Source organism: Hydra vulgaris, chromosome 15 (assembly GCF_038396675.1).
Source record: "Hydra vulgaris chromosome 15, alternate assembly HydraT2T_AEP".
Taxonomy (NCBI): Eukaryota; Metazoa; Cnidaria; class Hydrozoa; order Anthoathecata; family Hydridae; genus Hydra; species Hydra vulgaris.
In genome coordinates, this window is record NC_088934.1 from 32,903,526 (window position 1) to 32,913,745 (window position 10,220).

A 10,220-nucleotide genomic window follows, 5' to 3' on the forward strand; every position below is an offset into this window, starting at 1 on the left:
CCCTCCAGCGCTCTTTATTTCTTTTAAGACAAATTGAGTTTGTTCGAAAAGAAATTCAGAATCAAGCTAACAAACTAGTAAAATTCTGCACAGATAATGCAGCTCCCCATAAAGTGACATTGACATAAAACTTAAAACAGTTGTTGCGTAAGAGTCTGGTTTATTTACTGCTTTACCAAAGACTGAGCCAGCATGATAAGTAAGCGATGATTTAACATAGTCTTCATAAATTAAAAGTATACACTTTTTTTGCATTTCATTGTCAAGCTTTGAAAAAACTGAGTTTAAAAACTCTATATTGTCCATTGCAGAATCCAGTTTTGAAGTTAGTTTTGTTAAGAGGGAAATACTTAGAAGTTCAAAATCTTCCCTTAATCTTTCATATATTGATCTTGAAATTACAAAATAATCAAATGCTCTAACAATAGTTTCTGTGCTGTATTTTTTCTTCCCAATTGCAGTAGAGCTCATGTCACGGATGAGCTGCAAAAGATTCATAAATTTTTTGCCTTTTATTAAGTTATTCAAAAAATTAATAGCTTCTTGTAATTTTGAGCAAGAATCAATTATGAAAACCCTATTTTGAGATAGAGATGCAATTTTATACTTAACTGCACGAAAGTATCCCTCAAAAGTAAGATCATTCTTAATCTTAAGCATAAATCTGACAATCGAAGAGTTTTCTTCAAAGTCTGTTGACTGAATGGTTAGCAAATGTTCACCAGCAAAATACCAAGTTACATCAACTACACCAAAATCACTTTCTTTATTTTGTAGCTTCTGATGTAATGATTTAAAACACGAAATCTTATCAGCAGCTAAAAACATATCAAGTTCATTGGCTATAATGTTCCGGGCAGATAAAGATGCTTTAAAAGTTGTTCTTAATGGTGGTTGACAAATGTGATGTCAAGCCTAGTTTGATACCTACTTTTCCAACACCATTAAGAACAACTTTTAAAGCATCTTCATCTGTCTGATGGAACTGATGGAGGATTGCGAGGCCATTTATGGCCAAATTTGGTAACTGTTAGATATCCAGGTGGAAAGTGTCTTTCGCAAACAACTGTATCTGGGCTGTCAGGTACATTATCTCGTGGAATGGCATTTATCCAACGATAATATTCTTCTTTTTCAGAAGGAAGCCCAAAAACTTTTTCTTTATTTTTCTTATTGTAATTACCATTAGTAATGGTAATTACAATATATATATAAAAAATGTTGCGTGACCAACTGTAATGGCATTACAGTTGGTCACGCAACATTCTTTAGGCATTCTAGATATATTTTAGATTCAAACAAGATAATATTTTACTTAATTTGAAAATTAACCAAGATGTCGCTCGAACTTACAAGATAAGCTTAAGAGTATTATTTTAGACCCAGCCCCAGATTAACGCGTTTACGAGGCCTGTTTTTGTACAGACGACCATGGTTTTATCGCAAGAAATGCGCGCTTTTTTTTAAATATATTATAAAAATTAATACCCTTATATTCATTACCAGGATGGCCGAGTGGTTAAGGCGTTGGACTTAAGATCCAATGGACGTATGTCCGCGTGGGTTCGAACCCCACTTCTGGTAGCGGCTTTTTAAAAGTTTTTCAAATGCTGCCCTTTTAATATGCTCGCTTGGTTTCTTAAAGGGGATGTATTAATTGTTATCTTCAGAGATTAAAAAAAAGTTAAATTAGAAAGAGTTAAATAATCTTAAAATATTAAATATCATATATCATATTATATGACATGATGTTCAAATAAAACTTACCATGGGGGATTTGATATTCTAAGCAGCAAATTCATTCGATATACAAGGTTATAGAAACACGTATGTTGCAAGTAGTATTATAAGTATCAATATAAAACAAATATTTATAGAGAAAGATAAAACAGATCTATTAAATAGTTTTTTAGGGTTTGCTTTTTACTGCTTTTATAGTAATACTTTATAGTATAATGTATTAGTTTATGCAATAAAATTTATACAATACATATATATATATATATATATATATATATATATATATATATATATATATATATATATATATATATATATATATATATATATATATATATATATATATATATATATATATATATATATATATATATATATATGTTTATATATATGTATAATTAAAGTATATATATATGTATATATATTATTAAAGTATAAATCTATTTATTTATTTATTTCGTTTTAATTCATATATTTGAATTTATGAAATAATATTAATTTTTAATTAAGTTTACATATATACAATGGAGAAAATATTGGTAAATTGTGTGTTGTGTAAAAAATCTACTGATACTAATAAATATCATTTTGGATGTAATAAACTATGGAAAAATGATCTGCTCAAAATTTGCAATACATGTGCAGGTATACAATTTTTTATGTCATTTTTAATTTGTCTTTAGTTCGATTATATATTAATCAAATTTAATAGATATATTCCTTTATTTAAAAGACTCGATAAGTGGTATTTCTTATCAAGAAAAAGTTGTTAATGTTGAAAGAGGTATCCTTGTCACACTATATTTGAAGAGCTCATTTTCAAAACGCTGTAAATCCATTTTTTGGGTTTTGAGTAAATCGAACTTTTCTCCTGCATAAAGAAATTAAGTATTTTGGAATAAGTTATTATTGATTTAGTTAAACATGTACTTTATTAATAAGACTATAATGTCTACTGAAATCGAGCGGTATGAAATTGATGTATATTTTCAGTGGTTATTTTTGTTTTGTTTCAAAACGCTGTATATCCAAGTATTATTTATTAACAAAACGCTTTATATCCATTTCATTAATAAAATATATCCATTAATGAAACATAATATTATTTTATTATGCATTCTAAGATCTACCTTAAAATTTTGTTCTCCTTTAATATAAATCAGCAACTTTTTTTAAACAACTCACAAGTGCAACTATAAAAATATATAAGGTGTTAATGAGTATTTTATCTTGTATTCAATAACGTTAATAAAAAAAACAACAAAATAAATCATGTTATGCTGGAAATTTTTTTAAATATTTGTATCTTAAATTAAACATGTTTACAAAATTCACAGCTAAAAAACATTTAAATCAAATTATGAACTATCTTCTTCACTAAGGCTAGCATTATCTTCAGTGGCATTACAGAGTAGTGTTTTATACATACTAAGTATTCTGCCTTCTGCTCCTACAAGACCGAGAAGAGGAAAAACATCGTCTTTCTTAGCAAGTTTAACACAGTTATTTAATTCCAAACGTTGCGGTCTAAATGTCTCCCATTTCTTCCGTTTTTTAAGGATACTGTGTGATTTTGGCTCAGAATGGTAACTAAATGCAACTACTTCGAGCTTGTCTGAATTTATAAGAAGTTTTTTTGCTTCACTGATTTTAAATGTTTTTTTGCTCATGACATACTTTTTGACCTCTGATTTGAAGTCATGTGCTGACCAATTCTGCCCGTAAACCATGACTTTTCCTTGCCGGCTAAGTATGTTTATGTATTCATTAGGCTCAAAAATTTGGTCTCTTTTTTTAATATCTAGCTGAACTCGACCAAACACGCGATCAGCTGGCAGATATGAGTGACCTCGTTCTGGAAAAGTATGTGTAATCTGCAGTTTATTAAAATATTGTTTTCTTAGAGCTAGAAGCATACATGTCATATTTATGTTTTTGTTCTGGCCATAGCATGCATCAGAAAACAATCGAAGTGACGAGGCGTTGAAATATTTATCTTTTAAAACATTTTTAAGTAGATGTTATATAGCTGAACAGATCATATTCGAATCTTTCTTATTTTCACACTCCATCCAAGTAAAAAAATATATATCGTTAACAGACTGAGACTTATCACCTTTATGAATAACAACACCAAGGACATAAAAATAAAGCTGTCTAGAATAGTAGGCTTCTCCGATTGATAATTTTGGTAGTACAAGGTTCTCCATCATGTCAAAACATATAGTGATCTCATTGGGATGAATATCATTGAGAAGACTATAAAATTTTCTGGCTTTCCTTCGATGAAGAATGAAAAGAGCAGTTTTTAATTTTTTTTGGTTATCAGTAATATTTTGGTTTTTCATAGCCAACTTATATGTTTGACATGCAGAGCATGTATCTGTTGCTGGGTATCCAAAAGCTAAATTGAAATGATTCATAAATACCCCATAATAATAATGGTAGCCTGCAGTAGCTACAGTATAAGCATTGTTTTTATCCAAAAAAAGTTCGTACATCCGCTTTACATTTAAATTAGAGGGCAAATATTTATGTCCTGGAGCACCTTTTCTTCCATAATGACTTGCTCTGCAATTAAAAGACTGAATATGGTTTTTAATAACTTCTTTCTTTTCAAAAAAAGCTATTTTCTTCCTGTCTCCTCCTCTATTTTCAGGTCTGGTTGTTCCATGTTCATACCAGTGTCTTGCAATTCTTAAAACTTTATCAGGTTTTATGGCTGGAATAAATTAATAAAATATTAACTTTTACTCATTAATTTTTTTTAACAAAATATACATTCTATTTCTGAATTAAAAGTAAAGTAATTTTATACTTACACAATACTGAACAAAATGAAGCTTGGCAAACTCGTACTTTAATTCCCTCGCAGCATAAAAAGTACTCAATACTCATATTTCTTAACTTTATTCGATTATTATATTTCACTCTGACTCTTTTAACACTGATTATATTAAGCATTGACAGTATAGTAGCATCTTGTGATTTATTTGCAATACTATAGAATTCTGTATGATGATTTAGCAAATTATCCTTTGTTATATCTCGAGCCTGAAATAGCATCTTGTGATTTATTTGCAATAATATAGAATTCTGTATGATGTTTTAGCAAATTATCCTTTGTTATATCTCGAGCCTGAAATAAGTCAATCAATAAATAATTATTTTGCCATAAACACAAATAATACCAAGTAATCTTACATTGTGTATAATAAAAATTTAAACTCATAACTAAATTATAATTTCAACATACGAAGATCATTAAATTAAAAAAACTCACTTTGCAGTAACCTGAAACATGATTACATGATATAGTAGGAATTTTTCCTCCGCTTGAATGTCTAAATAACTTATTTTTCTCTCTTGCACAGCAAATTTTTTTTTTTCTTCATGATTTTAACGTTGACACAACACTTTCATCTAAACCGTCCAAATCAGCCATCTTTATTATTATTATTTAAATATGACTATTGCGCTTGCGTGGAATTAACTTTATATAAGCACGGATTGGTCATAAAAATATACAGCACATTGAAAATAAACTAAAAAAATTATACAGGGTTTTGAAAATAAATAATTTTTAGAGCCTAAATTAAAAAAAAAAAATTAAACCTAATTAACTAGTTACAAACATGACTTAAAAGTATCTAACTTTCTCTTCAAAATTATCCACTTAACGCAGTTTTTTCGAAATTGGCGCTTACCGCATTTTGAAAATAAGCTCTTCATTTGTACTATCTATTATGTATGTATATAAATATAAATATGTGTGTGTCTGTTTGTGTGTCTATATATATATATGCATAATAATATGTGTATATTATTTAGCTTTTCAAAAGTTCAAAAAGCAATCGATTTGTGAAATTTCATCATCAGCATTGCTAAAGTCAATTTTTGTGGGTCAAGTATGTGTAATTTATGTCACTGTTACTGTTAAAAATTTCTTTTGGATTTAATTAAGAAAATTGAATAATGAAAATAACTTCAAACAAGTATTAAAACATAATGTCAAAATTCGTAAAAATAAAAAAAAATAGCCATTTTTTTAATTTAAAATTTTTTAGTAATTAAGTAATGTTATTTTAGACTTTTTAAAAATGAAGTTTTATTTATTGCTTTATAGCTATACAGTTATAGACATTATATATAATTCTGGTATGAAATCAAAATGTAAGTTTTATTTTAAATTTTACCAATATTATGTTAACTTTATTGTTTTTCTTTTGTAAACTTTATCAAGTATTTGTAGTTTACTTTTTGCAGATAATTTAAGGTTATATTTTGTAATAGACATAAGAAAACATAATTACAAGATTCAACTTAATTTTAAAATAAAAGGGAACCTTATGGACCAAGATTTGATGTATTTACTGACAAATCAACAAAAAGATGATTTATTGTTGACTTTAGGCAAATTCTCGAATAATCTCAAGGTAAGTGTTATACATAAGCAAATAAAAAATTGATTATCTATGTTTAAAGTTGTTTAAGTTGTTTAACATTATTTTAGAATAAAGAAAAGTTTAAAATTTTGTTTTTTCATTTAGGGTAGTGATTTTACATTTAAAGTCTTGGTCCCTGAAGCAATATTGTATCTGTTTGCTGAATTGGAAGGAATCTCAAGAAATAAAGTATTGTTCATTAAATTGCAACATTCTGCATAATAATTAATCAAACCTTGTAATATGCTATGATAAAATCTTGTAATTAAGCATTATGATCGTTTGATTTCTAAACAAAATCAACCAATCATCATTATTATCCATATTTTTAACATTATTAGTTCATTAAAGACAGAGGGCTGCATATATATATATATATATATATATATATATATATATATATATATATATATATATATATATATATATATATATATATATATATATATATATATATATATATGGGTGATTCCGTGTGAGTAACATTTGATTCTCTTGAAGCTATTAAAAACGAACCGAAAATAGAAATGACTTAAAACTTTCCAGAAATGTGAAATGCTATCATATAATTTAGTATTTAGTTACAGCATTGAAGTATTCACTTTTTTTCAAAAATTAACTTAGTGTAATTTTTGAAAAAAAGTAAAGACATTAAATTATGTAGCGTGGCGGTTGTAATGCTTACTTTTTACAACTTCTGAAAAAAAAAACATTGTCAGACTTAATGCAGTGAACGGCATGCTTAAAAAAAATCATTTGATGTGTGTATTTGTAGAACATGTACATCTAGTTTAATATAGTATATATTTTAATATAATATATATTGATAATTGTCTAATATATATTGATTTATGCAGTGTAGGAAACACTGATGATTTTGTAACATATTAGATCATCTTAGAAAATGTAAAATAAAGTTATTAATTTAATTTTTAGATAATGTTTTAGAGAATGTTGTTACAGAAAATTACAGCAATATTGAAAACAGCGAAGGTATATATTATTCTGTGATAGAATGTGATAAAAAAGACTTTTGTCACAATCAGGGGCTAGCAGAATGTATTAATGGGTTTGTGATATGCACCAATAGTCAGCAAATTAAAGATTAAAAGAAACCTCTACTTCAACCCTACCTCTCTCTAGTCATCTAGTCACATTAATTCCTTTCAATAAAATAAACATTTTTTTTTTGTTATTCACCTCCTCAAGGCCCAGAAGGCCACTACAGATGAGGAGGCTACTTAGTAGTGGTTATAACCCTCTCTCAACTCTATAACTCCGAAACACGAACCTTGATGAACAAGGCCGCTGCTCGGAGAAACAAGTTGAGCGTGGTACTACCAAGGGCGTGGTGGGGATCAAACTCAACACCTCTAGCTTATGAAGCGAGCACTTTACCACTACACCACTACTGCTTTACAACTACCACACTACAAACATTACAATAATTATCTTCTTTTTTATTTTAAAGAGCTAAAATCAAATATGTAAATACATATTATGTAAATATGCTTCATGTATATTTATTGTGGTAACAGATACAAAAAAAAGTTGCCTGATTGAAGATTTGAAAGGTACGTAGAATTTAATGGCACACCAATCAACTAGTTTGCATTTAACCAATTAAATATAAAAAAACTACGTTTAAAATATAACTAATAATAAATTGTTTTTAAAATATTGTTTTATGGTTGTTTTTTTTAAGTCTGTTAATAGTCTATATATGTAGTACTGTTGCATTTCAAAACAGGTGTTATACCGATGGAGTGTCTTTGTCAGATTAGACCTATTAAAGCTGTAATGGGTATCTATTCCAATTTGGTGGTTGTAAGGTATATGATTACTCATTACAAGATGCATTAAACGACTGTCTAAGCGATGAAATTGTTTATGTTTATCTTAAACTCTTGCCAAGTGATCAGAAAAAGGTAAGATTTTTTTCAGAAATTTTTTAAATTAATAACATTATACCAGTGTTAAAGGTATCTTATATTACCTGAGTAGGTATTATAAGATACTGCAATGCTGCTTAAACTATATATATATATATATATATATATATATATATATATATATATATATATATATATATATATATATATATATATATATATATATATATATATATATATATATATATGCATTTACTTATTGATAGAGGAGGTAATTTAACTGTAATTGTAATTATGACAGAAAATAAATTTAAAAAAAAAAAGAAGCAATAAATGGTGGTGCATGTTTAAATTATTAGGTCAGAGAAGTTGGCAAGATAAACTTTGTCGAATATGTGGGAATAAAGTAGGACCAAACACACACCAAATTAAAAATTTAGATAAATGGGTATATAAGAACTAAATTTGCTTCCGTTTTCTATTATACGTTTTAAAATTTTATTTTTAATTTTCATCAACTAAAAGACGGTATATTACCTGAAAAACCACTACTATTTTATAGATAAAATGCGATAACTGCATTCCAAATCGGTGGTTTTACTTGGAATGCATTGGTTATGCTAAAAAAACAAGTGCTTTATTTACTTGCTCAAACATTTCTCTTGCTAATGTAAGTTGTTAAAAAAATCGGTTTTAGTTTTTCTTTGCTTTATCAACTTTATACTTAATTTCGTGAATATTTTTGAATAAGTAAAACAATAAATTATTTGGACTAATATCATGTTTTTAGATATGTCTGCCACAATGAGAGTTGATTTCGAAATGATTGAAACTTTGATTCTTAAGAAATAATTTTTTAAAAAACGTTGTTATTGTTAATTGTTTTTTAAAAGCCGTTCATATTAACTAAGAAGTTTAACAATAATTATTTTTTTATTTGGGAAGATATTTTTATTCAGAATTTAATTCGATTCAAAAAATTATATCAAATCAGTTTGTTTAAAAATCAAATCCGACATATCAAATTTTACTTAGAATATCATATCCCCCTCGTATAAGAATCGTATTTGACAAAGAAGTTAGTAAAATATAAGATATACTATTATATTTTACTTAAAATATCATATTCCCCTTGTTTAACATTCATTTTCGACATAAAACTTAGTAAAATATAGGATATAGTATCAAATTTTGGTTAGAATATTATATCCCCCTTGTATAATAATCGTATTTGACATAAAACTTAAGAAATATAGGGTACGTTACTATTTTTCACTGAGAATATTATATCCTTCTTTCATAAGAATTTTATTAGATATAAAATTTAGTATAATATAGGATATAATATCAATTTTTTACTTTAAATAACATTTATGCATAAATTCGATCTTACTTTTTTACCATCTATAAACATTGTTTATGTCTGATTATTCTTTCGGACAGCCTTGGTGCACTTCTAAATGCTATAACTTTAAATAACGTCTGCGTTTTCAATGTTCTTATGGGGGATATGATATTCTAGGCGGATACGATATTCTATTACAAATGCCGCAAATAATTGTAAATACACCGATTCTAGGCGTACGTATACATTTCTTAGTTTTAAACTACATTAAAAAGAAGTTTGTTATAATTGCAGTGATAATACATAACAATGTTTTTTATAATTTACTTCAGTGATATGTTTTTATAATTTACTTCAGTGGTATGTTTAAAACATATAACAAAATTTTCTATAATGTTTTATAAAGGTCTCATATTATATAAAACTTGTTTTTCAAATCAAACTTTGTTTACCGTTTTGTATTTTCTTTAACTTTCTACATCGCTTAAGCATTTGAAAATATGATATTTGAAATTAATATATAAAGAAATATTTGAAATTACAGTGCAAAAAGTTGCCAAATGTAAGTTCATCTGTTTTTATTTAACATTTTATGCTAAATCAAACCAGATAATTATTTTTCAAAAAGTTCAAAAAATGTGTATTTATTTTTAACAAGTTAATTAATAATACATGAAACACTTCTTGAACAAGTTTTTTTTTAAGTGCTCCAAGAAGTCTATATGGTCTGATCACAGGCCACCATGGATGAGCATTTAATTGGAAGTTCACGCCTCCTTCCTAATCAATGTTGCAGAA

General features: G+C 26.9%; 1 non-coding gene across 1 annotated transcript; it reads left to right on the forward strand.

Moving 5' to 3' along the window:
• Nucleotides 1-1,501: 1,501 nt before the first annotated feature.
• trnal-uaa (transfer RNA leucine (anticodon UAA)) lies at nucleotides 1,502-1,584 on the forward strand. Its single transcript has one exon. It is a non-coding gene; the product is annotated as a tRNA-Leu (tRNA).
• Nucleotides 1,585-10,220: the final 8,636 nt, after the last annotated feature.